Below are 27,179 nucleotides of genomic sequence, written 5' to 3'. Positions count from 1 at the left end.
AATTCTCTCTCTCTCTCTCACTATATATATATATATATATATATATATATATATATATATATATATTCCTCTTTTATCCATGGGGAATACATTCCAAGACCGCCAGTGGATGTCTGAAACCATGGATAGTACTGAAGCCCATATATACTATGTTTTTTCCTATAATATATACCTATAATAAAGTTTAACTTACAAATTAAGCATAGTAAGAGATTAACAATAATAACTAATAATAAAATAGATCAATTATAAAAATATGCTACAATAAAAGTTCTGTGAATATGCTCTCTCTCTCTCTCAAAATATCTTATTGGACTGTACTCTTCCTTCTTTTTGTGATGATGTGAGATGGCAAAATGGCTGTGTGATGAGATGAAGTGAGGTGAATGACGTAGGCACTGTGACATAGCCAGAGATGACTATGCCCTTCAGACTATACATTCAAGGGAAGACCAGCTGCCTCCGGGCCACTACTGACCGCAGGTAACTGAAACTTCAGAAAGCAATGCAGTGGAGAAGGGGGGACTTCTGTCCATGTATGTGGTGTGGTAAGTACGTACATAAGTGTAAGTATAATATATAAGTATATGGGTGTTCTCTGTGCTATCCTTGAAACTTTTATGTGATTTGAAATTATTTCCAAATAAAATGTTTAAGAGAAAGAAGCATGGAAATGATAAATACAAGATCCAGCTAATGTGAGAGAGGCCGAGGAATCAGATAAGAATAATAGATGGATGTGAGGTATTAAATCTTCTCAGTGACATGTTCATGGCTATTCCTCTAATTACCATGCTTTGTAACTATATATATGTTGTAGACACTCTTGTGTGTGTGAGGTGGTGTATTAGAGAAGATAATAAAGGAAAAAATAACACTGTAAAAATGAATTTGAACAAGAAAATTTACAAAATAATTTTGCTTGCAGGTTTGTTCAAATGATACAATAATATATAAGCAATTTACTTAGAAAAGGTGTGGCAATTTATGTAAGATAAATTGAATATTTGAGAGAGACTTTTCAAGCTATTTGAGCTATAATAAGATCTTCAAGGATAAGCGTTGTTTTTATCATGGTAGAGGTCAAGCAAAGTCTAAGGGAACAGAAGACTCATTTGCTTCCCAATGATGAATTCCAGGACCTTGAAAGATATGCTTTACTATGTTGAGACTTGCACTGCCCAGAGAAAAATATCTTTCAGAAATTAAAGGGTTTTTTTTGTTCATATGATTCTCAAATTTTAAAAATGAAAATATAAATTCACCAGTAATTACAGAATGATTATTTTATGCAAAAAACTGTACCTGGAGATATTGGAAATAAATCTACAAAAACAGCATGATTTGCACCTTAAGGAATTTATATTATAAGCAGAAATAACTGTGTTATGAGGGAGAACATGAGATGTCATAAAAGAATAAAGCGTGAAGCACTCAGGAGGAAAAAATGTTTGGGGGGTGGTCTTAAAAAACGTCAGCGGATCAAGAAAGGATTATAAAGGACGTTGCCTATGAGTAGACTGCGAAGTTTGGGTAGGATTGCAACAGTTACGTATTACTAGCAGAAATTCATACCAGGCAGCAGGGGCAGCATGAGAAAGATGAAGTTACACAGATCGCGCATTGTTCACACTGATAATGAATTGTCCAGGCTGACTGGAGATTTAGGAGAGCCACAGGCGTCACAGAGACCAGCTTGGAAAGGGGAGTTAGAGTGGATTGTGCCAAGCATCATGAGTGGGCTGAGAGAGGGGCATTTCCCAAACATGGTGGGCACATCCTTCAGCAGCATAGGCAAACACCTCAGAGGTGTAGTGGTAAGTGCCCTCCTTCTGTCCGTCCTGAATGGCACCTGCTCTGCAGTGAAGAAACAGATTTCCAGTAGAGGTCCTCTATCTTGCTCATGGCCAAGTCCCACCCATAATCTTAATACCTTCAAAGCTGACTTGGGTAGGGTCTTTCTGAATTTCCTCACTCCTGGCACTTTGCTCTGGACTCAGAATTACAGATTTGTATATCTCAAGGTTGTTTTTCAATTTGGTTCCTCATTGTTTTGTATAAGGCAGGCATTATTTAAGATATTTGTATGAAATTGTGGTTGTTCCCTAATTTCAGTATCGGAAAGTTTTCTTCTCCAGTTGTTTTGTTTTGTTCATTTTTTCCTTCTCCTTAAAGTTCAGGTAGGGGAGCTAAACAAGCATACACTTCTTTGCTATCTTACGTGGAAGTTACATATCTTCTTCTTTGATTGAGCTCCATGGGGAGTTGAGAAACATTCTTGGTAAGCCTGTGGCTAGAATTTAATTTTATCAGCTCCGGAGCACAAAAGAGAATTTCCCTCTCACTGTATTACTGGAAATGGAATGAAGCATTCCCAACGTTTCAAAATTAAATTAAATCAAACTTTCCTTTCTCCTTTTGCATACGGTTAGGGTTTTTAATAGATTTCCTAATTAGCCCAGGAATGAATTATTCCGACAGTTACAAAGACCAGTCCAATAGCCTTAAGTCATCCAGTTCTTACAAATACCACAATTTAGAATATCCCTAATTTCCGTCAAAAGTATTGGTCTTAGCAGAATATCTCACTTTAGAGTAACACTTTCCTCTAAAGAAAAAGAAGTGCTATTTCATTAGACCTGGCCACATTTTCCAAGGTTTTCATGATTTCCTCAGGGTGAAAACCTCTTGGTCGCAATCTCAGCAACTGTGTAAAGAGGAAATGTGATGACTAATCTGAATTGCTTAAATTTCTTGTTGGAGCAGCCCCTAGGCACTGTTACTAAAATGTGTTGAGTTACATGAGGAATCATAAAATGGAACACTTGAGAAGCACTGTAAAGCTAATCATTTAGTTAAACTTTTTATTGTATACCTTAAATCAGAGAACTTAAATAACCTGGCCAAAGTTGACCAAAGCCAAATTAAAGAGACAAGATTAGAACTCAGGCTTCCTGACTATGCTCCTTTTTGCTTCACTATTCACAACTCCTGACAGTGAAGGAATACAGCCATTATTTGAACTTCCTCTTCTCTGGAAAATCCCTTCTAAAAGACTAAATGCCAATCTTTTAAAAAGCCAAGTATTTTTAAATAATTGAAATCGTCCCCCAAAACTGTGTAAACAATATGAAACTGGTTATAACGTTTGCCTCTAGAGAAGGGAATTGGCCAGAGTAGAAAGGGGTAAGAGAGAAATTTATGGTTCCTATATACTCATTTTTTGTCTTTTAAATTTTATAGTATATGAGCAAATGTTTTTCTTAAGTAGTTCTACACTAAGATAGATACATAAAAGTGATAGAGAAAGAAAATGTGTGTGCATGGACCAAGAAGATTCATACAGGTGCCAAGGTGACAAGGGGTGGACATGTAATGGTTAATTTTATGTGTCAATCTCAACGGACCACAGAGTGCCCAGGCTGCCCAAATATTTGATTAAACATTATTTCTGAGTGTGCCTGTGAGGGTGTTTCCTGATGACATTAGTATTTGAATTAGTGGACCCAGTAAAGCAGGCTGCCCTCTCTAACGTGGGTGGGCATCAGCCAATCCATTGGAAAACCTAACCGAACAAAAGATGGAGGAAAGGAGAACTCACTTCCTCTGTCTGGCTTCTGAGCTGGGACATTGCCTTTCTCCTGCCCTCAGACTGAGACATACACCACCGGTTCCCCTGGTCCTCAGGCCTTCGGACTTGTTCTGAATTGCACCACCATCTTCCCTGGATCTCCCGTTTACAGACAGCATACTGTGGGATGTCTTGTCTTCATAACTGTGTGGCTAATTCCTCATAATCTCTTTCTGTCTCTGTCTCTGCTTCTCTTTTCTGGAAAACCCTGACTAATACAGTGCATTATTATTGTGTCAATACATTATATGCATTATCTCATTCAGTCCTCACAGTAACACTGGAAGATTTCTATGTGTTATGAGGTGGAAGAAGTTAAGGCTCTAGTCTGTGATCCTTTCCTTTTCTCCCCTAACTGGGAGCACCTCTGGGGAAATGTAAAAGGGTGAATGACCCAGTGTAATCTCCTTGTCAACGCGTTAACCGAACCTCTGCGTAGACTAATAGATATATATCTATAGAATGTTTTAAACAGGATGTGCATGGTTAAGTATAATGTGTAGTAAAATAAAACCCAAATCTATGGCATTGTAAGCATGTCTCTGTGGAAAATTTCACATAAACTAGAATATAAAAATATATGGTGTGTTGTAAACCCACAATAGCTCATTTTGAAAACTCATATATTAGGAGTCAGAGAGTATGTGTCTGATGCAGAAAGCAAGCATGTGGGAAGTCAACTTAATGTTCCAAAGCTCACTCTTTATTGACGTAAGCCTGTCTTCACCCAAGCCCCTTCTCACTTCAGAACTCTCAGGACAAACTTACTGATTCCTAAACAGCTCTTTCATGATGATTGTCACGTAGAAATTTTGTAAGATACATTATCTGCAAATGGGCGTTCCTCTAGTTGTTTCTCAGAGAGAAAAAGGCGGTAGAAAGAGATGAGAAAAGATTCAAAGGAACTACATAGACACCTGAAATAATATTTATTTGTGCCTGGCTTATTCAGACCAAACATCGAGTTAAGATAGATATATTATTACCGTAATCACTAGAGACTATAGAGTGTAACAGCTATGAACTTAGCCTCTAGAACTCACTAGATCTGATCATAGCTATGTATTAGCTAGGAACTTAGCCAGGCTACTTAACTTCTCTCACAATTTTTCTTATGTGTAAAATGGAAACAACATTAATAGTACTTAGTTCATAGCATTGTTGGAAGGATTAAATAAAATGTCATATGTAATAAGTATCATAATGTATATTATATGATTATTACAACATTAATATATAAGTAATAAGTAATATGAAGTAAGTGCACCATAGGTATTAGCTATTCCTATTATCACTGTTACAACTGAGGTTCAAAAAGAAACATTGGGGCACCTGTGTGGATCAGTCGGTTAAACATCCAGCTTCGGCTCAGATCATGATCTAGTGGTTCATGAGTTTGAGCCCCACGTCAGGCTCTGTGCTGACAGCTTGGAGCCTGAAGCCTGCTTCAGATTCTGTGTCTCCCTCTCTCTCTGCCCCTCCCCTGCTCACGCTCTCTCTCTTTCTCTTGAAAAAAATTAAAATGTTAAAAAAAATTTAAAAATAAAAAAAGACAAACATCTTGCACAAACTCAGTCAGTGACAGAGAATTCCAATCTTGCTTTTGTGAAAAGTTATGCTTAAATAAAATACAATTCTGTCTTGGAAAGCTTTGTAAATATTTTCACATTAAAACTATGCCTCGTGGCGCCTGGGTGGCTCAGTTGGTTAAGTGTCCAACATCGGCTCAGGTCATGATCTCGCAGTTCATGAGTTCAAGCCCTGCCTCAGGCTCTGTGCCAACAGCTCAGAACCTGGATCCTGCCTTGGATTCTGTCTTCAGCTCTCTGTCTCTGCTCCTCTCCCCCTCGTGCTCTGTCTCTGTCTCTCAAAAATAAATAAACACGAAAAGAAAAAAAAGGAAAAAAGAAAAGAAAATAAAAGAAAAGAAAAGAAAAGAAAAGAAAAGAAAACTATGCCTTGCTCTCTGATCCCAGAGCACTTTCTGCACATATCTATCATGCTACTTTATGGAGGGTATTTTAGTTTTGCTTGGTTCTTTTGCAGACTTCTGAGCAATCTATGAATTCAGAGCTGAAGTGTGGAATGATCATCTTTGTGGTACCAGTGCCGGGGGCAGTGGATGTTAAGCAGTGGTTTTTAACAGATATTTGATAAATGAACACTAAGTGCAGCAAATAGTGATAAATATACTATGAGGTTTGTAATTTTCAAACTCTTTAAATCATATTACTCAATTTTTATGCTTTATCACATGCAGTTACACTTGAGCGTATCGTTGGCAAATCATTGCCAAAATTTTTAATGATATTCAGTGGTAAAGTAGAAAAGACATATTTCAAGTTGTACTTACTTTCTCTAATCTAACCATAACATTCCACTTAGCAAATGTTACCCAACTCTCAGAGTAACTCAGCTTTATCTCATTACTTGATCAAAGAAACATAGTGTCTAGTGTCCAATTAGCATATCTTTCCAATAGTTGAGATCTTGAATTCCTCAGTGTTGTGAAAATAATTTAACTAAGGCTGTGAGTCTCCTCAAGAAATAAAGAGATAAAAATAAACATGTAGATTCCTTTCTTTATAGGAAATGTCTTCAGTTAAGTAAAAATAGAACATTCATACAGCGGGTCTTATTAGCATTTTTCAAATATTCTCAAACTTGTTCTTCATGGCAGCCTTCTGTTTTATGTAAATTGCAAAAGCATACACACACATGCACACACACACACATAGGACCCTCCCCCCCCAAAAAAAAAAATTATGGAATTTGAAAGTACTAAAAATGGAAGAGTGCTAATTCTTTGATTAATACAGGAAAACTTGGAGGAGTGAGGTGGTGACAATGTCAGTAAGGACAAGTTAATATGAAATGTTTCAGAGCTGCATCTCAGTATTCCTATCACTATGGCAGAACATTTCTTTTTTGCAAGTACTCACCATGTCCACAAATGCAGGAAAGCTGTAATAGTGCTTAAGGGCTTTGCCATGCAAATCCATACCCAGGTGACCCTTACGTCTGTGAATCTACTTTCTTGGTTGAACAGTTGCACTTAGCCTACCATATCCCATTAACCAGAAAGATAATCAAAATGGAGCAGAATTTGTGATTAGAAAGTATAAATATAAGGAAGTAAATATACGAACGGATAAATATAAGCAAAATATAAGCAGGCCCCATGACTAAGTGGAACACAGATTGACTCAGATTATTTTTATAGTATAGCTATAAAAAAAACTTTTAAAAATCTATAAATCCAATTCTCAAGAGTCCCTATATTAAGCTCTAATTTCAGCATCAAAGTAGAGTATTTTGTCCTAAATAACTGAGTGTCCAGGTACTGGAAGTATGAATATTGTTTTCACTGTTTCATTTGTTAGATGTGTATATATAGTGTATGTGTGTAACTGTATAATTAATTACATTGTGCCTGCTTAGTAGGGCTTATTGAAGATGGACTATTATGGAATAAAGTCAAGGAAAAAATGAAAGACTTCTACTTTATTGGGTCAATCGTTTGGGATAAAAAATATGTTTTAGAAGGCAAACTTTCATCCTCCCCTAAGCATTTATAGCATAAGACTCTTGTTTTGGACTGCAGAAAACATAAGCTTACTTATTATGGGAACATGTAAAGAACAATTTAATAAAACCCACAATGATTAAACCACAACATATTTAGAATGATTTTGTTTTCACGTTCTAGGATATATGCATCTTATTATGCTAAATTGAGCATAAGCTCCTGTACAAATGTCAGCTCCTATAAAAATTAATGGGCTATAAGAAAGCCCATTGCTTACTAAATATTAAAATGATTTGGGATGATCTGTGAATACACAGAAGAATTCATCATGTGTCTATAAATATCTTAGTGTCTAATGTTAAATGGAATGAGAATCTCATAATGTAGATTTCTGATAAAGACTGTCTATAATCTAGTTTATTTTACTTTTCAGTTAGTAGTCAAATGGTAGGAAGAAAAAATACAGCTGAAAAATTGTAAATATGTAAAAAAATAATAGCAAGTTTTTCAGCTCACACTGGTCAATGGAAATCTCTGTCTCTGTCTCTCTGTCTCTGTCTCTCTGTCTCTCTGTCTGTCTCTCTCTCTGCCTCTCTCTCTCTCTCTCTCTCACACACACACACACACACACACACACACACACACACACATACACTGACAAGTTATAAATCTTTTTTGCTATGTATGTACAGCAGGGGTTCTTAACTTGTAGTCCAAGACTGTGGGTAGAAATACAAATTATATATTTTGACTCAACTTCTAATTGAAGTTTAACATTTCTTTGAATTGTTAATTAGAGGAAACAAAACCAAACCATCCAACCAAACAAACAAAAAACCCCAGCAAACTATTAGCAGTACAGCAGAAAAGATAGATATTTTTATATTACACAGTAATAGTTGTTGCACCCAACAGTTTTACACTACTTTGAAATTATTATGGTGATTATAAGCCATTGCAATTATTATTTAATGCAATAATTTAAAAAGTGCACAGTTATTTTTAAATTTTTGATTATTGTATTTTAATATAATTTTTTCCCATTGTAATCTTATCTACTTTATGTTATACATTTTAAAACATTATTTTAAGAAGGAAACCAAGGACCTTACCAGACTGCAAGAGGGTGTATGCGTAGAAGATAGAAAATATAGCCACTCAATGCCTTAATCCCAAGAACCTGTGAATATGTTACCTCACATGGTAAAAGGGACTTTGAAGATATGATTAAATTAGGGATATTGAGATGGGGAGATTATTCTGGATTATCTAAGTGAGCCCACTGTAATCACAGGATCCTAATAAAGGCAAGGCAAGGCAATGAAAGAAGTGGTGAGGGCAGCAGAGGTTGGAGTGATGAACTTGGCAAATGGGACTAGGGATCATGAACCAAGGGATGCTTTTCAGGCAAAGGAAACCAATTCTCCTCTGGAGCTTCAGAAGGAGTGCAGCCTTATGACACCTTGATTTTGGCTCAGTGAGACTCATTTTGGATTTCTGACCACAGCTGTAATACAATAAATGTGTTGTTTTAAGTCACTATGTTTGTGGTAATTCATTACAGAAACGGTAGGAAGCCAATCCACCATGGCATCAAAAAATGCAGAACACCTGAGGATGATGTTGATCACTTGTTCCGCTAGTAATACCAATTTTCCTATGACCTAGAGGTGATTTCAATGTTTTCATATAGGAACATGTGCTTGGTTAGATAGACTATTACTAAGAATAAGTGCTTTGTTTTCCTGGAAATATTTCAGTGCCACATCTTTAAGGTTTTAGCACATTTATCATGGCCCCACACCAAAAACAAAAGAGTAGACATATTTTCTGTTATTTGGGGAATAATAATCACTCTTCAGATCTCAATCTGAATATATTTAAGACCTTGTATTTACACAAATGACATTCTTTACCCAAAGTCAATTTATTTTTTTTACAGAAAGTAATTTTAAAGGCCTTGATAGTCATTTGAATATAATTATAGCAATTTTTTTCAGCTGGGAAAATTCCATGTTTATAGATGCCTTATTTGTGCTCACACAGAATTGCAATAATAACTTATCAAAGGCAAAGTCCATGACCTGAAACCCTGGTCACTCTTCAGAGTGCATTGACCAATACATATAAGGCTATATAATTAATATAAGCCTATAGACAACCACCGTGGAATGACATATTCCTTGCTGTCATCATCTCGATGTACACTTTATAAATCCATATTGGTTGATAAAATTGCATATTATTTGTATTTTTAGATTATTTTTCATAAAATATACTGTTCTATCCACCTGCCAGTATTAAAAAATCACTTATCTCATAAAAGTAGCTTGAGAAAACAGCATAATTTTGATAATGAGAAGCTCCTTGTTTTATGAGCTCGTATAGCTCTCTGTTGAAGCCATTCAAAGGCAATTCAATCATTTATAAACATCATCTTCATAATGTTAAAGCTATTGTTGCTATTTAACTCATTTGAAATCACATTGTGATGATAACTGGTTCCTGACAACTAAAGATTTTTTTTATACAAAATATGGAAAGAGAATTATCCTTTAATGACACAGGTTAACCATATGTTATATAATTCAATAAATCACTTCAATAAATCACAGGCTTCAAGTTGGCCTAGTATTGTAAACCTTTTTGTATTCGAGGTAATGCAATAGACCCCAAGTTCATTGTATGAATTCTATTTAGATTAAAGCTTGTTAAATTATACTTCTGTTTTTTTTTAAGTCAGTGTGAGAGATCTGATGGCCTTGGGGAATGTTCTAGTGTTCATAGCCAGATTTCTTAGTTAGCCCTTAGAGCTTGAATAAGAGCCTTAATGTCAATTATCGCTTTGATCTTCTGTGTCTAGGAATGCATCACTGCCCTTTATACAAAGTACAAAACTCTGCTAAAAAGGTCAAGCATGAAGCACATCAGTCTGAATCAGTGAGTATTGACTGTGAAAGTGATGTTAAAAATGAACCGATATGAACCCACACCTTCATTTTTACATGTTAAGAAACAAAAATGCACAGAGATTAAGAGACTCTACAAATGACTGTAGTTAGCATAGATGAAACTAAAAATCTGGGTTTTCTGCCTTCTGATCCCATGTTCATTCCATTAGATCACTCAGTTTATCTTCAAATCAATTCAGTCCAATATATTTGACTTGGTACAAACACCATTATGTGTTAGGTATTTTGCTGAGTGATGGAGACAGAAGAATAAGAGATATTATGCACTTTTACGGAGAAAGAAATATGTAGATAAATAGATGTATTCATTTGAGATTGATCAGTGCCTTAATAAAAACAGTGGGGGTCCAAAGAGGAAGAAGTAAGCTTAATTTAGGAGTCAGCGAAAGCTTCACTGAAGAGTTAATTCCTTCACTGAGTTCAAAAGAAGGTCAGTTGTTTGTCAGACCAAATGGGAGAATATTATACCTATCAGAAAGAAAGAGAAAGAACATAAGTAAAGGCAAGAATGAGCACATCGTTTTCTGTGACCTTCCCTAGCCAGCACACTTCCAAAGGTAGAAATCACAGAGCGAAACCATGAACTTCTTGTATGCCAAGTAAAAGTGCCTTTCCCCTGGCCTCTGTGACTCAATTGGCAAGAATTAAGTGTGTGCCACAAAGTACCTCCTGCTCTGGAGTTAGGAGGCAGAGTCGCAGACACAGGTGTTCTAGGGAAGGCTGTCCCTCCCTTGGCCTGGATATTATGAGGGGATTGTTAGAGTATTTGGACTTGTGTTATGTGATTTGGGAAAGGCAGCAAGGAAGTGTATTTTGCTCTGGATTAGGTGTTGTCAGAAAACGAGAACAATTCTATGATTATCTTAACTTTTATGTAGGAGGCAGGTGGAATGAAGTGGGACTAACGTTGTAATTAAAAAAAAAATAGCAGTGGCTCGTGTAGCCTGCACAGATAGATGCTCGTGTGCTTTTGTGATTTGCGCAGTGTCCTATTTTTCTGTGCTCAGAAATGACGAAGGAATAGCCTTGGTTTTGCTCACTCCATCCCAGTCATCCACAGTGACTTTGGCTGTTGTGGATGGTCTATGAAATCATTTATAGTGAGGAAGAAACAGCATAGCCTTGCTGTAAATGCCAGGGCAGCAACCAGCTGAGAGCTCTCGGGATTGTTTCTTTGCTTTCTCCGTAGGCATCTTCATCAATTTTTTTTCCTCCCTTAATGGGAATACTTCAATGTTTTACCACTAAGTATGATGTTTGCTCTAATTTTTCACAGATGCTTTTAACAAAGTTAAGAAAATTGATTTCTATTCTTACTAAGAATTTTTATTACAAAAGGGTGTTAAGCTAACCCATTATGGGACAATGACTGAATGATGAATAGAGATGCGAGACTATTATGAAGGCCTAGATGACTATTTCTAATTTGTCTGATTTCCTAGGTCTCCCTATCTTTGGGCTCTTTGCCCTCTGAAGTATCCCCTCCTTTGGCATTTTTATCGTATTTCTAAAATATAAATCATAACATTACTTTAAAGCTTATTCAGTAGCTCTCCATTACTTACATAATAAATTCTAACATCCTCTGCATAAAAATGCCTTCAAGGTATGATTGATCCCCTTTTTATATCTCTAACTGTATTTCTTGTAATTCTCTCAGTCATCTTTCAATTTATTTATGCCAAAATACTCATTAATTAAACAAATATTTGATGGTCACTGATCAGTGCCAAGCAGGGTTCTAAATATTATGAAGACAGTAGTAAATAAATAAAATAAAATTATAAGCCTTCACAGACTCCACAACCCCAGAGCAGGAGAGGCTGAAAAACAACTCCTATCATATCTTTCCTTAAAGTTTTTTAAAGCCAACGTGAAAAACTGATGAGTATTGAAGAATGACAATGGATTATAGTCAGTTCAATCAGAAAGCCACACTCCAATTGCCACTGCTATCTTTACTGGGGTATATCATCACAAATGACTTTTCTTTCAACTAAGAGAGAACTCTAGAAGCAATGTGCTCTTCCCTGGAAGGACTGGCAGCACCTTGTAGCATTTTACACCAGAACTATGCCAACTGTGACTCATTGCTGTCATTTAATAAACAGGAACTTGGATCATCTCATCATTCCACAGACGTCTTACTATATGCTGACATCATGCTAATTGAACTGGAAAAGGAGGAAATGTAAATATTCCAGATGCTTTGGTGAGATACAGAACATTAACATAAACCCCTGGAAAATACAGGGAGGGGTCTGTCACTTCATTCAAGTATCTGGGGCAGAGGGTGGTAAAATGGTCTTCAACATGTCATGATTTCCCTTCTTAATGAAGTACATGTTTCTACATCTGGTAATCTTTCCTGAAAGACCACAATGCTTAGTATTTGGAAGCCGTGTGTATCACATTTCTGAATGATCTAAAGGCTTATCTGTCAGCTTGCGGTGGAGCCTAGAAAGAAGAGAAGAGATTCTCCCGGAAATAGAGACTGAAGTTTAAGTAGCTTTTCCATTTTTGCCTCTATGATCCAGCAACCCCAGTGATACTTAAATGTTCTATACATATGATCTATGGAGACTGTGGCTGCTTTGGTAGGAAAATTACAGCAAAGCCTCAGAATTCTGGAGCAAATACAAGCCAGTTTTTGGAAAGCCATTCTCCTTTGAGATGCATTTCTTGGTTTGAACATCTGATCACTGGATACTGGGAGAAATTAGGAACTGAGAAACTCATTATGAGCTGAGTTTTATGAGATCAATTAAAAATGTAGATTATACATTGTAGCATTCAACTTGAATATACTTATTTTGGGAATATCGCCTAAAAGCCAAAGGAAGTTACATAAACAAGATGCTCACACTCCTTCTGGTCCTGCTCTTTTCTCAACCCACATCTAAGCTTTCACGAAAAATTTTTATGACCAATTTTTATTGGAGAGGAAATAATTAGAGTATGATTTACAAATGATTTTGCATGACATGCCGGCATTAACTGGAAGTGGACTACATTTATAGTGAAGGTATAGAAGATATGAAAAACACTATCAATAGATTTGAGCTGTTATTTATACAATGCTACACCCAACCATGATAGGAAATATATTCTTCTCAAGTACACATGCAGCATTCATCTGGTTAGATCACATGGTAGGTTATTAAAAATATCTCAATAGGGGCACCTGGGTGCCTTAGTGGGTTGGGCAGCCAACTCTTGATTTCGGCTCAGGTCATGATCTCACAGTTTGTGAGTTCAAGCCCCACGTCAGCCCTCTCTCTCTCTTGCAAAATAAATAAATAAACTTAAAAAAATTAAATGGCTAAGACTAAATCTAGCATATAATTGTCAACTGGAGGTGGTCTTGTCCCTGCAGGGACATTTGGCAAACATTTGCAAACATTTTTTTTTTCACAACTGAGAGTACTCCGGCATCTAATGGACAAATGCCAGGAAGCTGTTAAACATTCTACAGTGACAGACAGCATCCCACAACAAAGATTTTTCTGGTATAAAATATCAGTAATGCCAAGGTTGAGAAACCTGATCTGGCATAAAAGATCTCTACACCAAAATGCTGTGAGACCCAACTGAGAGAAACTTAAAAAGACCTACATCAGTTGAAAGTTATAATAGTTCATGGATTGTTATGATGAGTATCCTCTCTAGGTTAATTTTTTGATTCAATATAATTCCCATTAAAACTTCATCAAGTATTTTGTAAAGAAAGAGACAAGTTTATTTTTAAAATGTTATAGAATCCTACCGGATCTAAAATAGCTAAAACAATCTTGAAAAAAAGAGAAAAAAAGCAGTCCTTACACCACCTGATTTAAAAACTCTAGTGTAGCACTGGCATACAAACAGACACTTGAACAGAATGGAGTCTAGAAATAAACCCACACATATGCAATCAATTGATTTGCAGTTAAGGTGCCAAGTTCACTCAGTGAACAAAGGAAAACCTTTTTATTTATTTATTTTTTGATGTTTGTTTATTTATTTATTTTGAGAGAGAGCAAGAGAGCACAAGTCAGGGAGGGGCAAAGAGAGAGGGAGATAGAGAATCCCAGGCAGGCTCCACACTCAGTGAGGAGCCCGTTGAGGGGCTTGATCCCACAACTGCAAGATCATGACCAGAGCCAAAATCAAAAGTTGGATGCTCGAATGACTGAGCCATCCAGGCTCCCCCAAGGAAAGCCTTTTAAAAAGATGTTTCTATACTATAGCTAAAATCTACATGGAGAAAACAAAACAAAGCAGAAAAAAAGTTGTCTCCTATCTCACACCAAACACAAAAATAATTTTGATGGATCATGTGCCTAAGCATTAACCAAAAACTTAAAAATTAATTAAGTGAATTTCATAAAAATTTAAACTTTATGCTTCTCAAAAAACACCACTAATAAAATGGATAAATAAGCCACAGACTGGGGGAAAATATTTATAACACATGTGACAAAGGATTTGCACCCATAATACATAAAAAAGCCTACAAATTAATAGTAAAATGACAAATATTGCAACTTTTTAAGTGAACCAAAGATTTGGACACTTTAACACAAGAGATGTACTAATGTTCAGCAAACACACAAAGGAGCGCAAACTAAAACCATAAATGAGATACCATTTCACACCCAGGACAGTGGCTAAAATGAAGAGAACTAATCCCACTGCCTATTGGTAAAGATGGAGCAAATGGCAACGGCCCCTTGGACTTCCTTGGAGAGCTCTTCCCCTGCACTCTCAGGTCATGTGTTTCAGGGGGAGTGGAGCCAACCTGTAGACTTCACAGGTAGGCAGAAGATTTGAGCCTGATCCAAGCTGACCAACTAAAGTTAGGAAAGTCAGAACTGGATCTTTTAATTCTTGAGAAAGCAATGCCGACTTTTGTACTGGCACCTGAACTGGTACACTGTAAACAGGGTACATTTGGTGGTCACTGTGATCATCACCGTAACAGAACCTTCATGAAAAGAAGGCTACCGCAGAGTTATCCAGAGCCAAGAGGTAGAAAGACAGATCATTTTGGCACTGAATCCAGCAATACATGAGCTTGCTCTAACCCTGGATTTGTCAATTAGGAAGAACAATAATATTCCCCTTTACATCAAGCCAGTTTGAATCCTTTTTTTTTTTTTTTTTACTTGCAACTAAAAAAGTCTTGATTAGAACTGAAATAAACCACATTCAATTTTTTTTCTTTTCCAGTAAACAAAACTAACCTAGAATACATGTTAGGATCCATCTGTGTGCTATATTCTTTTTTATGCAAAACCTGGGGGGTATACATATTTTTCTGCTTTATAAGTAAAATATTTCAAAAAGTTTCTTCTAAAAATGTAGAAGATGTACTATAATGTGCTATACCTATTTTAAGCTGACACTTTACTTGTGGGGAAGAAAATCAGTGGTTAAAATGAATGTGACCACTTGATTAAACTACAAAGAAACCAGCAGTGCCCCAAGAAATTAAAATCCATTATCTAAAGTGGTTGGGATAGAGAATAAACAGGAATATAGTGATGTGTATTACTTTCAAGCAGAAAAATCAAAGTATAACCAAGTTATTCTTGCTGCTGGTCGAATGAAACTGCTGGATTTAGAAAAATCTAATTCTATGAAAGTCTGAGAATACCTGCAGATGGCCGAGATAGAGAGTACTCAGAAATTTAAGAGGGAATGATCATCAAGGAAATATTTCTTAAAAGCCTGTGATGATTGTATCTACCATCTATCACAAAGACATTAAAAAAACCTATTTTTTTGACTTTTATTCATTTTTGAGAGACAGAGAGAGACAGAGAGCAAGCAGGGGAGGAGCAGAGAGAGAGGGAGACACAGAATCCGAAGCAAGATCCAGGCTCTGAGCTGCCAGCACAGAGTAAGATGCAGGGCTCGAACTCACTTACCCGGAGATCATGACCTGAGCTGAAGTCAGATGCCTAACCTACTGAGCCACCCAGGCGTCCGTATCACAAAGACATTTCTAAAATGAGAATTATGTATGAGGTTCAACATCAAATTAGTCAACTATAGTACAAAATCCACAACTTTCAGAACTAGAATATAATGAATATATATAATCAATGGTGTTATTTTTGGAATAAATTTTCAAAGACAAAAAAACAAATTAGCCTGACATTTTAATATTAAAGCACAATAATAGTTTTCCATTCATTATATAATATTCTTCTAATAATTTCTTTTGTTTAGGTTCTAAGCATACAGATCTAGCTCAGATAACAAGAAAAGCATCTTTCTTCTTTTTTTTTTTTTCTTATTAAGAAAAACATCTTTAGGGGCGCCTGGGTGGCTCAGTCGGTTAAGCGGCCGACTTCGGCTCAGGTCATGATCTTGCGGTCCGTGAGTTCGAGCCCCGCGTCGGGCTCTGTGCTGACAGCTCAGAGCCTGGAGCCTGTTTCAGATTCTGTGTCTCTCTCTCTCTGACCCTCCCCTGTTCATGCTCTGTCTCTCCCTGTCTCAAAAATAAATAAACGTTAAAAAAAAAATTTAAAAAGAAAAACATCTTTTATTTATTTATTTATTTTAAATATTTATTTACTTTGAGAGAGATCTAGAGAGAGTGCAGGAGGGGCAGAGAGAGAGAGAGAGATGGAGAATTCCAAGCAGGCTCTGCACTGTCAGCAGTGTGAGATCATGACCTGAGCCAAAACCAAGAGTCAACACATAACCCTCTGAGCCACACAGGCACCCCAAGAAAAACATCTTTTAATAGATTTCAATAGCAAGTGGCATTTGTTAAAAGCTTATTATTATTAAGCACTATGCTATTTTCTTTAAATGCATTATCATATTTAATCCTCACAATAACCCTGTGTTATAGATATCATTAAGGTCGTTGCAAAAATGAGGAAACTAAGAATTACTTAAGTCAAATAAATATCTGTCATAAGCTATACAACATATGTAGATTTGGTTTGTCTCACTTCAGATTCCAAATATAAGTCAAAATAACAGAAAATTTCTTTGACATAAATTCAGGCACAATGAGTGAACTAAAAAATCTGCAAATTTAGGAACTACAGAAATAAAAATATACTGAATTAAAGACAACTCAGTTCTCAACTTTCTGCTACTGGCTTTAACTCAGGTTTAACAGATCTCTCTCTTCAGGCGTGTAATCTCCATACTAAAATCTTTAAAAACTCAACTGCCGATAATTTTTCTAATTCTGTTGGAAGAAACAAAGCTCAATTCCCTCTGTGAACATTTCTAAAAATCTAAATTATGGTCTGATATGGAAAAAAAAAACCCCATCAAATTAGTACAGATAATCTTGGAGAAAGCTACAACCATAGATTTGGCAATAGATGTGGAGAAAGGTAGACCTTTTTCTTTTTTTATTCATTTCTGTTTATAACAAAGCTTTCAACGTGTATATTTCTGTTTTCTCCTATTTTACATTCACATTTTACACATCTGCTTAAAAAAAGTCAAAGAATGTGATAAACTAATGTAATGAGGATTTTAAAAATGAATTACTTCATTTCCTTTCAGCAGCCTAGACTATTATGTTTGCTTCCAGCACATGTGCGACTCATATTCCACCCCTGGATTCTCTTCCTCATCCATCTTCATGGCGCCTTCAGTTCCGAGGTGCTAACATAGACATGTGCGTGCTGCCTAGTGCACAGCAGTAAACAGAGCCATCGTGTTGGAGAGCATCATCTTTGAATATTGCATTGGCGCATGTTTCAGAAAAGAAGACACATTTTCCAGACATCACACACTGTAATTAATATGTGACTTTCTTCCCAATCTTTTCCTCCAGACACCAAAGTTCTGAGTTTAATTTGCTCATGAAAAACCATTCATTTCCTTAATACTCATCTTAATATCCATCATTATTTATTTGGACCACAAAATCTTATTACTTTAGTTGAAATTTTCCCAAAAATAAATTATACGAATATGAATAGAATTTGGGGGGGCACAATTACTTACAAATAGTTATTCATGGCATTGTAAAATATTTCAAATCATAGAAAGCAAGGGAATTTTCTTTTCTTATTTTATTTTATTTTTTAATTTTAATTATTTTTTAAGAAACAAATGGACACATTTTATTGTATTATTATATTCAATAATAGTTATTTTTTTCCTATGTGTCCAGTGCTGCTGATGTTTTTACTGTTGTATTCACTGTACATTTTTTGACTCCAAAAAATTTAAAAATTATTTTAATGTTTAATATTTCCAATATACAAAGAATTCTCAGTAAAGCAAATAATTGAAGGAAATGAGAAGCAAAAGATATAAACAGACAATTCACAGAAGAGGAAATTCAAACATCAACAGGCATATAAAATGATCTTTGATGTCTCTACTATTAAGGACAACACAAAATAAAACCATAATTGAGATGTTATTTTTAACGCATCAGATTGGCAAAATTTAAAAGAGTGAAAACATTCCCTGCTGACAGTGTTTCAGAAAAACAAGAGGGCAACTTACTAAAATTGTTTTGGAAAGAAATCCGTCAATAACTGTTGCTATAAAAAGACATACACCCTTTGACTCAAAAGTCCCATTATTTTTTTAATCTCACCTCCAGAAATAAATAAAAGAATACCTTCATATAAAAAATAAGCTGCTTTTTGTAGCATGGTAGCACCAGAATGTCTATCAGCTGGAGAATGCTGAATAAATTATGTTATACCCGTGCCCTGAAGCTGTAAAAAGTGTATCTATATAAAAGTCTGCATCATTTTTCTCATTAAAATAAGTTTGCATTATCTATTGTAATTTTAAAATCTAAAATAGAAAGACTTTTAAAAAATGATGCTGTAGTGATGATCTAAGGCCAATTTCAATGTTGAAGAAATCCCAACAAGATCTGAAGCCAGTGTGGGGAGTAAAATTTTGTGTCTACGGAGTGGGTCACACACATAGCTCCAGGGGCCTTGCAGTTCTGCTCTGTGGATGGCCACTGGCAAGCGTTCAGATTTGAAAATGCTGCATCAGCTCACATCCAGCTGAATTCAGTAAGAGGCCTCCTCCCTGAAGAAGAGAGTTTTGATATGCTTAGAGGGGGACTGAAGCACTGGAAAGAGAAAATTGAGCAAAGTTGTGGAGAGGTGAGTCAGGAGATGATGCCATCAAACCCTTCCTGAGAGGAAAGCCTAAAAAGGGGAGGGACAGAACTTATTCATGAATGCAAGTCAAGAAGTTTAGGACTCTTCAATCTTTATCCTTCACCAAGAACAGCTGGTGATGACACCGTTTTGCTGGACACCATTCTGAGGGCCTTATCCATTTAACTCATTTAATTCTCCAACAAACAGAGGAAGTTGGTCCTATTGTTATCGGCAATGTAGCTGAAAGACAGAGAAGTTAATAGTCTATGGTCTTACAGCAAGTAAGTGGCAGAGTGGAATTTGAACCCAGATAGATAGTCTAGCTACTTAAGATCTCTCTACAAATTCTACTTCCTAGAATATGTCAAATTACTTGATACCTTCAAGTCTGAAATGTTTTCCCTTTGTATGTAATATTCTTTTCTGTTCATCCAATATTAGCATTTCCTTTCCCAGTCTCTTCACTGCCTAAGACCCAACAGCTGCCATTTTTCATAATACTTACAGCAATGCTATAAGAACATGTTATGATACTAAATGACATGAAACTGCCAATATTCGAACAATTTGGACCTACAAAAGTGGCAGTCTCATATGTTTCAATGTAATATGTGCCTGTGTTTGTGAATGTTATAGATATATCTTTCCCCATGAAGAGGAAACTCCCTCGGTGTCCCAACACTTTTTAAAAATTTGTTTCTCCAAAGTCTATCAGAGTATCTTCTCCATAGTCTATATTCAGCAAACAGAATATTGACATAAATGCTGATAAAGAAAAATTCTGAAGTAGAAAGGGAGATGCAGAAATAGAAAGGAGATGATAAAGCAAAAGACTCTGAGGGCATGAGAATTGAGGGTGCAGAAATCAGTGCATCATTTGGCCAAATTCTTAAGAAGAGGCATCAACATTGTTCATAAAATATATCTTTCTCTTGTACCTTTAGGGTCAAAGACACTCTCAAGTTTATTGATTAATTGATGTATTTCCTGTTTCAATGTTGAAGGACACAAAGGCAAAAGAAGCAGAAATTCTAAATGAGTGGGAAATATAAAATCTAATTGAGTTAATTCTTTAAAAATGGGAAATGACGTGAATCAGTCTTATGAATGCTTGGAAAGTGCACTTAAGATCAAAGAGACAATAGTGAAAGGAAAGCTTTCAGTGGAAAATTTTCAGGATGAAGACAGTACTCAATGCAGTGTTCTCTCTTCCACTGAATACATGGATGGTAGAGTAATAGTCTTTACAAATATTGAATGTGGCTAAACTAAATAGAAGTTTTTAAGATAAAGGTAAATGTAAACCAGCACCAGTATCTATAATCCATTTCTTTTATGAGGGAAGAAATGAATATTTAAGACACACTAGTAAGGGCAAAACTGGGAAGGGTTAGAATGAGGATGACTGATATGGGCATAGGTGACATTTTAGTTCTCAGAACTAAATTTGTAGTTTCTCTAGTTCGTGAACAAATCCATACAGTATGTCACAGCCTTTGAGTGGATAACGGGGCTTCTTAGATACCTGAGATGAATACTACCTCCTATCTTCTGCTTTCTTCTTTAAATTCAAATATCATTACCACTTCTCTCTTTACTACCTCAAAGCTTCTATGAAGTTCACCCCTTCTTTCTTCTTAATTCAAAGCCACTGTTTCCTCCAGTGCTCTGGACTTACTATATTTCTGCCTTCATCTTTAAAAAGTCGTAGCACTCTTTCTCCATTGATTTCTAAGCCTGATCCATGACCTCTGTCTCCCCTAATCTTAAAAACTTGCTGGGCCCTGGGTGGTGCAGTCAGTTAAAGGCGTTTGGCTCAGGTGATGATCTCGCCGTTGGTGAGTTCGGGCCCCATGTCGGGCTCTGTGCTGACAGCTTGGAGCCTGGAACCTGCTTCGGATTCTGTGTCCCCCTCTCCCTGCCCCTCCCCTGTTTATGTTCTCTCTCTCTTTCAAAAATAAACAAATGTATTTTTTAAAAAAACTCATAAAATTGTTATCTTTTTAAACACTGTACTATTAGTGGTAAAAATTCTCAGAAGTCTTGTCTTATCTCACTGGCTTAATTTTCTCACCAGTAACTCCATCCTTACCTACTGTAATTGGCTTCCACCTTCCTCTCATTATTCAGTGCATCTGTTCTCTTCAAGATTTCAGAAAAAAAGAAAGAATAGTTATTGGGGTAAGGTCTCAGACATCATGAGAAGTTATGTGAGCACAGAAACAAGGTTACAAGAAAGTCTTGAAAAGGGGAAGCAATGTCAAAAATGGGAAAATGCCTAGAGAGCAGAATGCGGAGAAAGGCTTGGTAAAGCCATGTCCAGGAAAGAGTATTGCTAGTCAGCCTAAAATGACACTATAATGGGAAACAGTACTGTAGAAGGATCTGACTTTTGTGAGACGCAGCAAACGAAAACCTGGAGAGTCTGTCTTGACTGGGAATTCATGAACTACTTTCATGAACTACAAAGAGAAGTCATTATCACAATAACTAAAAGTGTCTGCATATAGGTCATGTGTTTACTGTATAATTTCAGATATTTTGGTTGTGGTGAGCGTAGATGAAAGTAGAAAAGAGAGAGAAGGATAAGAGCGACATGCAACCTGGAAGAGAGATAATAGTCTGAAGCTTCCATGTGTTTAAGAAGCCTCTGATATTTGTTATCCTGAGGCTAGGAATCCAAGACCAGAAAACTCTTTGCTAGCTTTCACCATGTACCTAAAAACTGGGATGACTTCTTCCTTTCTCAAAGACTCTCAAAGACTTATTAAGTTTCCTTAACTTCCTTACCACCTATATCAGACCAGTTTTCCTGGGAGGACTTTGTAGGCATTGGCCCACAGGTAGATCAGTATTTGTTACCTGAAATGGCTTATCACAACTGATTTAATAACTACCATTCTCAAGTAAGAAGCCCCAGGGTAAAATTTTGGTTGCATAAAGTAACCAATTATAACTTGGTAAGAAGGAGGACAGCTTCTTATGAGATAATCACCACAAGATAACCTCGCCATGAAAAATACAGAAATTTAGTAAGAGTTGTTCAATTCTGGGGGTGGGGTGGGGGTGTGGGGAAGGGCCACAGGAATCAGATATTATTTTTAAATGTTTCACTTTCATTTACAAAAGTGGGATATATAAAATCATTGTTTAGATAGTGTAAGGAATAGCCTCCTTATAGATCCAGAAAAATAGAGTGTAAAAACAAAATAAAAAATATTCCCAACAGATAACCACAATAAATTCTCCTTCATCAGTTCATTCAGTTGTCAACCATTTCCTGCTGGAGCTTGGGTTAATAGACACATTGGGCCACTTCTCAACTAAAACTGAGGAGTTTCCTCAGATATCCTGATGCAGTCCACTGATACAGTCTGAAAGTTGTCTAAATGATGTCTGTTCAGAAGCCTGTCCTCAGAACCTATTCTCTGAAATGTCAATATTAGTATTAGTCCAAGTTTTTAAGTTTCCTAAAGATCTTGGAAATTATCTTCAAGCTGACATACCACAAAACATGATTAGTCTTGAAACAAGGCTTACCACAGTCATGATTCAATTAAGATAATAAAATTTAGTTTTTGATAATGGCAAACATTATGTAAGAGTAAAGGTAGCCTATTTGATCAGTTAACCTATTTAAGTTTAGAAAAAAACAAACTCAAATAGAACAAAATAGAACCTTTTTTTACATTTAACATTGATGAATCAGAAGATGCAAGCCTTTTTTTAAATTAAAATTATTAAACTGGTCCTGTTGGCTACAGAATTATCTTACTTATAGAAGCCTGGAATCTTAAAACATTTTTGAGTTAGTATTTGTAAGAAAGTAAATTTTAACATTTATTCCAACCTTGGGCTAGAAAAAGATGACCTTTGTGGGCTGAATTTATCCCTCACACAAACAGTTTATTATGTCTACCTAGTACAAATGGGCTACCATTAACTAAAGACCAGGGGTCTTGAAATTTTTTTCTTTACTTATTCCCAGAGAATTGAAGGTGACATCAAAAATTTTTTGTTATCAATTTCAAGATGTAATGTCTGTCATATTATTAACATTGCCTTTTAAAATTGTTATATCACATTTTTAATATATCTGATGGAATTAGAATGACATATCAAATCTGAAAGGGATAAATCAATTCTAACTACATGCAGTGAGTTCTCTAGAGTTCAGGGCACCATGCCCTAGATTGTCCTAGATTGCAATAGTGGGAATATTTTGCCTTGGACCTGCATTCAATAAGTTCTGCTATTAAGAGAGCAGTTTTTTTAAATCTAATTTGTGGAAATTGGCATCAAAAATAAAACAAGGTATTGGACCAAAGTAAAATGGAAGTTACAACAGGTATATTAATTATTATATTGTCTTTTAAATGCACTATTTATACAGTAGACTCTATACAACAAACTAAAATTAGGTTCCTCTAAATCTAGTAAGTTCATGGTAGCAGTATATACCATCAGCGATAGTCAAGACAATCAAAGATAAAAAAAGAGAAACAGCTTATCAGTGACAACAAGCAGGAGTTTCACACCAATGAAATAATACATATGGCTGTGCATTATCCAGGAATCTGGTCACATGTAAAGGAAAACGTGTTTCTTATGCATCTAAGCGAATAGCACAAAAAATTAAACAATCTATTGGTCTATCAGAAATAAACATGGAACTTAACTTCCTCTACCTTGAAATCATACAAAGTATAATTTCATACAATAGACACGAATGATAATCTTTACTTTCTTTTTTATGAGGAGGCTGAAAATGCCTTTCATCAATCTTAAATATTCCATTTCCAAAATCCATAGTTGAATAAGGCAGAGAGATATGTCAGGGCTTGTGAACTGGATGAAATAAAATGCTGCCATCTTCAGTTTTTCTTACAATTGTTCTTTGCTTTGCTCTCCCGAAACTTTAAGCAACAATGCTTTGACAATAGTTGAAAGATAGGAGGAAAGACCTTGTTAAACCAAAATGTCATCATTGCCACCACGCCAAACCACAATATATCTTGAATTCAGAACATACTCATATGGGTTAAAGTAACTTTCTAATTGGCTTTAACTTTACCAAAATTAGCAGCAAGGCAAGGAAAGATGTAATGATTTATTGCTGGTTCATGGTGACTGCATTAAAGAAGGCTTTGCCAGAATCGATATTTTGAAATGTTCCTTTGTTTGATATTCTGGAATATTTCACAACTGGTGATGAATGATAACAGTAGGATAGATGAAAGGTATGACTTTCTTTGAAAAGTGGTAACAGGGGGAATTATGAAAGAAGATATTGGGGGAAAAAAATCACAGGGGTGTCCTCAGGCAGATCAATGTTAGGAACAAAAACATGGATTTAAGGATTTGGAAATAGGTTCACTTAAAATATTCTATGCTTACATGCCACTTGGAAAGTCTTCAAGCCCCACCCTCTGCGAAGTCCATCTACCTTAGTTTGAAGACTGTGAACATAACTTGCTAAAATTATTATGCTGAGATCTCTTTAGTTTAACTTCCTAAAGGACTTTAATAATGTAATATTTTTAAATGAAATATTAAAAGAGAATATAATCCAGATGTAATTGTATCAACAGACAATTAAATTTTTGTGGAAATTGACCATCTATTTCTAAAATTTATATGGAAATCCAAAGGACCAAGAATAGCCAAGGCAATATTGAAAACAGAAAGTGAAGGAAAGGGAGGACTTAAACTACTAAATATTAGGACTTATGAAAAAGCAATGATAATTAAGGCAACAAAGCATGGGCATAAGGATAAACAAATAGACCAATGGGACAGAAACAAACCCATGCATGTATAGTCACCTGATATATGAAAAAGATAACACTCCAGTGCAGTGAGGGAAGGATGTTTTGAGGTTTAATTTTTTTCATGGTGCTATGCGACTGTGTCAAAAATTGTATCTTGACCCCCACCTTCACACCACATACAATAATCATTTCAAGATGAATTATAGATCTGTATGTGAAAGATAAAAATATGAAGCCTGCAAAAGAAAACATGGAGAATATCTTCAGTAGTCTTGGGTAGGGCAAAGATTTTTTAAACATAACACAAAATGTACTAACTAGAGAGGGAAAACCAATGATAAATAGGACTACATTCTGTTCATCAAAAGAAAGTCTTGATGGCGTGATATTGCAGTCCAAAGAATGAGAGAAGATATTTGAATACATCTACCCAATAAATGTGGTATACAAAATATTTAAAGTACCCATAAAAGTCAGCAATATAAAAGCAAACAATCTACAGGCAAAGAATGTGAACAAGCCCTTTCAGGTGACCAATAAACATATGAAGATGCTCAACCTCATTAGTCAGTCAGGAGGTACAAGTTGAAACCAGGATGCAATACCACTTAAACAATAAACTCCAATGAGACTAAAATAAAAAATATGAACAAAACCAAACCTTGATGAAAACAGTGCACAACTTGAACTTTCATATTCTGATGTGAGAGTTTAAATTCGTATAATTACTATGGAGAGGGTTGAAAGATGTAGCAAATAAAAAGATAGAATACTGTTTATGGAAAAATATTTGTCAGTATATGTTAAAGGTGAACCTGTGTACAGCCAAATGACAAAGGAATTACCCCTGATTTATATAACCAATAAAAATAACTTCACGTGAATCCTTTTCTAGGGCCATCTCAAGATGAATGGAGCTTTGGCACTTCTGGTATGATGTCACACTTACGTTTTTATTGCAGCGCATGTGAAAATGCGATAGACCACCATGGAGCAGAAATCGTGAGCCTTTGTCTGCTGTCACCAGTGAAAGAATATTTTTTCTCAGTCCTGATCTAGACTTCTGTGGACTGCAGGGTGCTTCTTCTCCCCATGGTCCAATTATGGTTAGAGTTGATGAAATTGCCCAGTGAGGGAACACATGTTTGGGCATTTTTCAACAAAGTTTTGGACTTATCTGCTGTGCTTTTGTGGAGAATACTTAGAAAATTAAATTTATTAACCTCAGAATTATTGGAGAAGGTTCCCTTGCTCTGAAAACTGGCTTGCTAATGATACCGGCTATTATTTTTGAAACTAGTGATCTAGAGGCCTTTTATAATGTAATTATTTTATGTGGTACTAACGAAGTATGACTTAATGTAAGGCAGGCATTGCATAGTGGAAACGGAGATTACGCTTTGTGTGGTGTAAACGAGGCATTATTGAACAAAAGAGAACTGAGTTTACCTAACCCTCTAAAGCATTAAGCGCTGTATGTCTAAAAAAAACCCTATACAGAAACTCTACATCAGTAATTCTAAGGATTGACATATTCTAGTTGAAATATCTTTCTTGACGATAGGCTAACATATAATGTGAATATTTGCTTCTTTCTCCCTGAGTTGTAGCAAATGTTCTCTGAGTGCTTGATGCAGTTCATCAAATAAATCCCACTTTAGAAGGTATAATTAATGGTGTGCCTTAGACACCAGGTAATATTTTCATTTTACTTAGTGAATATTCTAATATCTGTACTTTTCATGTGGGAAAGGATTAATAATGTTCAAGGTCTTTTCAAGTTTCTCATTTAATCTAAACCTGGATAATTTCATAAATGCATCTCATGACAGTATTGCTAAAAAAAAGTACACACTTTAGAGATGTTTAATGTAAACTCAAAGTTCTCATTTTAGGAAACTTGAATAACATTCTTATGCAAAAAAAAAAAAAGTCCAATAATTTAGCAAGCGGAGAAACCTTTACTTTGCCTTTTTAAAATTTGAGGAACATTTGTGGTGCCTGGGTGGCTCAGTTGGTTGAATGGCCGACTTCAGCTCAGGTCACAATCTCACAGTTTGTGAGTTTGAGCCCCTCATCGGGCTCTGTACACAGCTCGAAGTCTGGAGCCTGTTTCGGATTCTGTGTCTCCCTCTCTCTCTGCTCATCCCTCACTAGTACTCTGTCTCTCTTTCT

At 35.8% G+C, this 27,179-nt stretch overlaps 1 pseudogene; it reads left to right on the top strand.

Moving 5' to 3' along the window:
* Positions 1 to 415: 415 nt before the first annotated feature.
* LOC122218398 lies at positions 416 to 26,473 on the top strand (annotated as a pseudogene).
* The last annotated feature ends 706 nt before the right edge of the window (positions 26,474 to 27,179 follow it).

The sequence above is a fragment of the Panthera leo genome, chromosome B1, assembly GCF_018350215.1.
Source record: "Panthera leo isolate Ple1 chromosome B1, P.leo_Ple1_pat1.1, whole genome shotgun sequence".
NCBI classification, from domain to species: Eukaryota; Metazoa; Chordata; class Mammalia; order Carnivora; family Felidae; genus Panthera; species Panthera leo.
This window is presented reverse-complemented; position numbering and strand designations above follow the sequence as displayed.